This window comes from Triticum urartu, chromosome 2, assembly GCF_003073215.2.
Source record: "Triticum urartu cultivar G1812 chromosome 2, Tu2.1, whole genome shotgun sequence".
In the NCBI taxonomy this organism is placed as follows: Eukaryota; Viridiplantae; Streptophyta; class Magnoliopsida; order Poales; family Poaceae; genus Triticum; species Triticum urartu.
In genome coordinates, this window is record NC_053023.1 from 495,729,806 (window position 1) to 495,736,681 (window position 6,876).

The following is a 6,876-nucleotide window of genomic DNA, read 5'->3' on the forward strand; positions in this document are numbered from 1 at the left end:
CTTTACAAGCATGCCAACCTTTTTCATGTGTACTCTCATGATCCCAAAGACTGTGCTTCAGCAAATCAATTCATACATGATGAACTGCTTTTGGAGAAAATATGGGTCCCAAGACAGAGGCATGGTGCTAATCTCATGGGATAAAGTCTGCCAACCAAAATCACATGGAGGATTAGGAGTGCTTGATCTGCAAGTCCATAACCAAGCTCTGCTCATGAAATTTCTACACAAATTCTTCAATAAAGAAGACATTCCATGGGTTAATATTATTTGGGAAACCTATTACCAAGAGAGCTTACCAGGAGAAAGACTGATGGGATCATTTTGGTGGAAATCAGTGTTAAAATTGTTGCACACTTTCAAGGAACATACAAGGTGCCAAGCTGGGAGAGGAGATATTGTTCTTCTTTGGACAGACAAATGGATGAACAATACCATGATCTCTCAGTACCCTAAACTTCATTCTTTTTCTATCAACCAAGACATCTCCCTATTACAAGCACAACAACAAGAGGACCTTAGTCACATTTTTCATAGGCCATTGTCACTCCAGGCATTTAATCAATTCAATGAGATCCAAGAGATTCTCACAAATAGAGAGAATTCAACAGGCAGAGACTCTTGGATGATGGATGGGACCGTGAGAAAATTCACGTCTATGACCATGTACAAAGCTATTTCTGGCCCAAGTCAAGCACATTGCATCTTTCAGATGGTCTGGAAATCTGCATGCAGGTTAGGACACAAAATTTTCTTCTGGCTATTGCTTCATGGTCGTTTAAGCACAAGGAACATGATCAAGCGCAGAAACATGTATCTAGAGGACTACAACTGTGCCCTATGTGTAGGGCAGAGTGAGGAAACATGTCTACATCTATTTGGGACTGTCAATTTGCTGGTTTCTGTTGGGACAGGATTATTCCCAATAAACAAAGATGTATTTCCACCTATGATGAGGTCATGTTCATTCTTCGTGAAATTCCAAAGAATATTGCTATGGAAGTGGTGATTATGGGATGTTGGAGCATCTGGATGACCAGGAACGACAAAATCTTCAGATAAGCACCGATTCGCTATGGAACTTGGAAGCATTATCTCAGAGAAGGACTTGAAGCATCTAACCTTAGAGCCAATCAGAAGAAAGCAGAGGAGATTACCAGTTGGATAGTGCAGCACCTTGAATTTCCTCTATGTTTCCCAAAACTGGTGTAGGTTGATACCCTTGGGCCACATGTAGCCATGTATTTGTACTTTATTTTAATTTTAGTATAGAAAATACTGTAGAACGATTGTTCTACGGTTTCGACTCAAAAAAAAACCAGCAACTAATCTCATCTCCCTGTTCGAAAGGATTCTTCCTCCTACATATGTGCAAATGGGCTTGTGGTTTATGTGTGAGTTTGTGATTTTTTTATGGGACTTATGTTTTTTCCATGGCCCATGAACTGCCACATGAGTTTTTGTTATGCTCCTTTTTTCGACAGGGTTATGTTGATTTGTTTGTACACTGTGTTTCATTTACTAAAAGAAGCATTTCCATAAATAAAAAAGAAAATGATGAAAAGTCCACTCAACAAAAACGGAAGCATAATTGTGAGATAAAAACACATTAGTATATCCAGTTGCATTTACAAAAATAGCACTTATTTTTAAGTGTGACTTGTACTGATTATTTGGGACTAAAAATACAAATATCTAGCCAATTACATTTTTCTAAATGTTTCAGTTGCGCATTTTTTTTTGAAAAGTGGAAGCACTAATTACAGAAAAAAATCAACTTACTAGTTGCACTTTTCTGAAAACTTGCAAGTATAAAAATTACAACGAAGGTATAATCAGGCTAGGAAACTACTTAAAATTTTCTAAAAAAATGGAAGTTGAACATTTCTCCAAAAGGTGCAAGTAAGCAATGGAGTTACTAAGCTCCCTCAAAATGGAGCACTCTGGTTTTTAGGCAATAATGGAGCGCTCTGGTTGCATCGTGGTTGGGGCAGCGGGTGGGTCTCATTTGTCAGTGGGAGGTACAAGCTGGTCAGGCGGTTTGGTTCAATCGTGCATACAATCTGGGCTTGGACTATTAATTTGGGCCACGCCGCGAGTCGTGGAATTGGATTATAGCCGGTTGATAAGATTCGTGTTAGCTTGCATCCTGATTATTAGTAGTACCACATTGCCTGGCTAAGGCGTAATAAGTCGGTTCAGGAAGATATAAAGGAGGAGCACGTCTTCACTGCAAATCATATCTTTCTCGACCTTTTGACTAAGATCGAATGTAGTATCTGTTCTTATCAGTTAATATCTTATACATGGATTTTCATGTCCACATGATATTGATTTATTTTTTATTTTGGAGAGGATCCGCATATGTAGCGTGCTACATGGGTCTTCACAATCGCTCTAGCGTTCCAGTATTGTGGGCCTATGGGCCCCAGCCAAATAAAACTAAATATTTGATACAAGATATATAACTAAAACTTCTGTACTAGACATTATTGTTATCAAACAATGTAAATTATTGCTAAATTTAGTAAGTTCAAATGACATTTTTCAAGTTTTAAGTTGTTTATTTTCTACTTCTATAATTATATGAACTTTTAAATATAAAATGGTACATTTTTCAATCAAAAGTAGGTATGTATTTATCTCCTTTTTGTGAGTACCTATGTATTTATCTCCATATTAAATATGCATGATATCTTTCCTTTAGGATGTACAAATGAGTTGTTACTGTCCTCGTGTAAAATGCAATTACATTGTGTTGGATCTTGTGCAATGTTTCAAAAATATGTGAAACCTGATGCAGATTGACAAGATTGGTAACTATATGATCCAAAAGATTGGTTTGAGATTTCTTAAACGGGACCAAAGGTGGGATGGAATTTCAAAAAATCACAAGTCTGTTTTAAAAATAGTTTACATTACTTCACTTAGAATAAAAAATACATGGTTTGCAAATTAACATATTTGAAAATAGATTTTACCTAAATAGTTGATTCCCACTAACTCTAATTCACTCAACACGCAGCCCTCCACATCACCAAATATATCACGTCATCGTCCACTAGAACTATTTTGTTGCACATGCATACCCCAATTTAATTTTTCCATCTCCAATGGTCTAGCGTACATGCATACTCTTTGTTCACACACAATTACTTCAAGAAATGATAGCTTTTGATTTGGGTCATTTCTTCATACAAAATTTATCCAAAATTAATCTTTAAAATCCAGCAGCAATGCGTGGGGAAACCACCTAGTGTTTATAGAACAGTGCAACTGTGGTATACTCAAGCTAGAAAAAAATACATACTCCCTCCGTACAGAAATACTTGTCATCAAAATGAATAAAAGGGGATGTATATAGCAACCTAGTTGCACATTTCTAGAAATGGTAGTTGCACATATGTATAAAAGTATAGATATTTATCTATAAAAAGGCACAACCTATGAATACTCAAGCTAGAAAATACATACATAGCAACCCGGTTGCACTTTTACTAAGAATGGTAGTTGCACATTTCTATAAAAGTGCAATTATCATTTATAAAAAACCCGCAACTGAGGTAAACTCAAGCTAGAAAATACATACATAGCAACCCAACTCTACATTTCTAAAATAAAGTAGTTGCATATTTCTCTGACTGAAGCACGTACAGAAATGCGCCGACTCTCTGTCTCCCTCTCTGCGACGACGACTCGTTTTCCTCCCGTGAACACAATCCACATCAAAAGAAAAAACACAAATAGGCCCACAAAACAGAAAAAAGGCACGATAGAACAAACTGACCCCCCCCCCCCAAAAAAAAGGCCCACAATCACACAGGCCCATCGCAGCATTGCGTCGTTCAATATTCATGGATGTATGCATGAATCTATAAGCAAAAAGATCCAACGCCTCTCACGTCACCTAAGAATTGGAAAATTCTCAGACGACAAAGAATTAGCAAATCCCTTCAGGGCAGAGCTGAGCCCTGGGAACCCAGGGCCCGACGCATTGGAAATTTTCCCAGCTACTATCTATATAGATTTTGGTACATACCCATGGTTCAAACCACTAAAGGAAGGTGATGGGGGAATACCTATGAGGTAGGCCCATGGATACGTATGGCCCAGCCAGGGCCCAGGGCCAGCAAGGATGCGGGCCAAGGGGTTACTTAATAAGCTCATCAAGGTTACACCCCAAAACATCATAAAAGGAGGGGGTTCCTCACCAACGGGATGTGTGCCTATAGTTGGATTCTACACCTTGAGATGAACAAGTACCAGTGGTCCGTCACCACCAAGAGAGGTAGCTGTCGGATGCATTGCAGTCGGCTCTGCTAGGGGACGCACATGATCTCCATGATGCATTGAATGTTGTCGTTACCCAACGGTGGTATATCTAGTTCAACACGGTAGTCACCAGTAGTAATGACCATGAACAATCAGTCGTGCGTGAGACCATCAATAGCAACGCCATCCTGTTATGATACCCCTCCTAGCATACTCTATATAAGCCGAGAGGAGGGCACCGGGTTCAAGGTGGAACTCTCTCATTTTGTAACCTACGCCTGGAGAAAGAGCACTCATTTTGTAACCTACGCCTGGAGCAAGAGCACCACCATAGGAGTAGGGTGTTACCTCCACCATTGAGGGTCCAAACCTGCATAATCCCTTGTGTGTACTCCCATTTGCAGATTCGGTAGACATGACGCTCCTTCTTACATACACCCACTAGTATTGTCCGGATTATATCCACGACAGTTGGCGCCCACCCTGGGGCACGACGTCTATCAAGCCCTAGTGAAGATGGTGTATTCTTTGGTTCCCTTCAGCGGCATTCACTTCAGTAGTCTTGAGTTCACCATCGATGGCTCCGCGTGGCATCCTGATGCCCTGCTGAACAACTCCAACTTGCCAAAACATGGGAGCATCCATTACCGGGCTAATGGCTCGAGCATCTTATGCTTACATGTTCCCGCTTTGCACCAACTATATAGGCTGGTGATATGTCTCAAACATATCGATAATTTTTTATTGTTTCATGTTATTATCATAGCAATTATGTATACTTTTAATAATGTTTTTTATTGTTTTTCTGGACTAACCTATTAATTCAGTAGTTGTTGTTTTCTGCATGTTCTTTTACTTTTGAAAAAATAATTATCTCTGCACCTACAAACGTCGTGGGGATGTTGGATGACTTTTTTGGAGGACAAAGAATCAATAAAGCACTGGAACCTGTCGGGGGCCACCTGTAGGCCCCGCACGGCCAGGTGCCATGGCTAGGGGGCACGCCGACCTACCATGTGGAGGCCATGGGCACCGCCGCACTACCTCCCGGAGCTCTATAAATTCCAAACATTACAAAACTCTCCGTACCATTTTTTGGACTTTCCATGGCCGCAAGTTCCTGTTTCGCGAATATCTAATCTGGGGGCTTGTTCCGGGGATCTAGCGGAGGAAGAATCGACCTTCGAAGCCATTTTCATCAACCTGCTGCCATCATGACCATGTGTGAGTAGTTTTCCTTGGATTATGGGTCCCTAGTTGTAACTAGATGGCATCCTCTACCCTTGTGCTTCAGAAAAAAGTTCCTATGAATTGTCTCACATGATCCGGACCAATTTGATGTTATCAGTGTTGTGTTTGTTGGAATATGATGAATTGTCACTTTATGATCAGATTTGCTCATGAATATTATTGAATCTCTTATGGTTTCTTTGCTGCATAATTAATAGTTTTGTATGCTCTCTGATCTATGTGTTGTTCTTTGGCCAAGTTTGATGCTTAGATCTTCAGAGGGAGTTGTGTATGATATTAGGTTTAGTCTTGCAGTGTTCTATCGCAGTGATAGAAAGGGACCAGAAATGTATTGTATTGTTGCCACCAAGGATAAAATGATGGTTTTTCTAAGACAGTTGGATGATAGTTTTATTGTCTACATTATGTCGTCATGCTTATTGCAATACTCTGTTTGTTATGAACTTAATAGCTCGAGATGCATGCTGGATAGTGATCTTTTGTTGGAGTGTTAGTTGTAGGAACTAATCCTCTCAACGTCACCATGCACGCTGCCGCGACCCATCACCGCTTCTGCATGCGTGCCAATGAGTTGTCTTTGTGCGGGATTTGCTGCATGGGGTGGTGTTGCACTTAGACGGCGACAATCTGGAACCGCAAGATGGGTAGCTACAATTGGGGATAGAACTATGACCGGGGACGCGATCAAGAGTGGGGGGCGAGGAGGTATGAGGTCCTGCATTGCAACCGACAAATCGGAAGTTGGAACCTACGAATAAAAAAGCTAGAAACAGGGACAACAGAGATGCGAGAATCAAGATCTGCTGGAACTTGCATCGGTCAGTGCTACAACTGTGTATCACGGATGATGGAACGGTGGCAACGCTGTAGCGAACAAGATTTTTGCTGAAACGCTGCAACCGACGCAAGATGGAACCAGTTGTTGGGTTTGCTGCAACCAGCAAAGCAGAAACTGGCAAAGTCTGAGCCAGAACCAACAACTGCTTTGCGGCATCAAGTGGAGTGGTTTCTGCGGCGATGGGTGGGAGTCTTGAATTGTTGCAAGCAGCAACCGCAAAAGCTTCAACCGACAAGCTTTTTTGCTATGATGGAGCTCGTCGATGGGTGTTGTGGCCGCCTGGCCAACAACCGCTGCCATCTGAGCTGCGGCCGTCGCCACCGAACTTGCAACCGTGTGTGCACGCTGTTGCGTGCGTGCAGCCAGTAAGAAAAGCAGGTGCCGGTGAGGGCGGCGTTGGTTCGAGGTTGGCCGCCTCGCTCGTCCATGGAGAGCATAGGCGGCGGTTGCTGCTCGGGCTTCGCTGTGCTCGTCGGATGTGATTTTTGGGGACAAAAACAATCCGGAAAGCCCGA

At 41.6% G+C, this 6,876-nt stretch overlaps 1 non-coding gene across 1 annotated transcript; it reads left to right on the top strand.

Annotated features, from left to right (window-relative positions):
- Positions 1-2,239: 2,239 nt before the first annotated feature.
- Positions 2,240-2,431, top strand: LOC125541935. Its single transcript, XR_007297731.1, has one exon. It is a non-coding gene; the product is annotated as a U2 spliceosomal RNA (small nuclear RNA).
- The last annotated feature ends 4,445 nt before the right edge of the window (positions 2,432-6,876 follow it).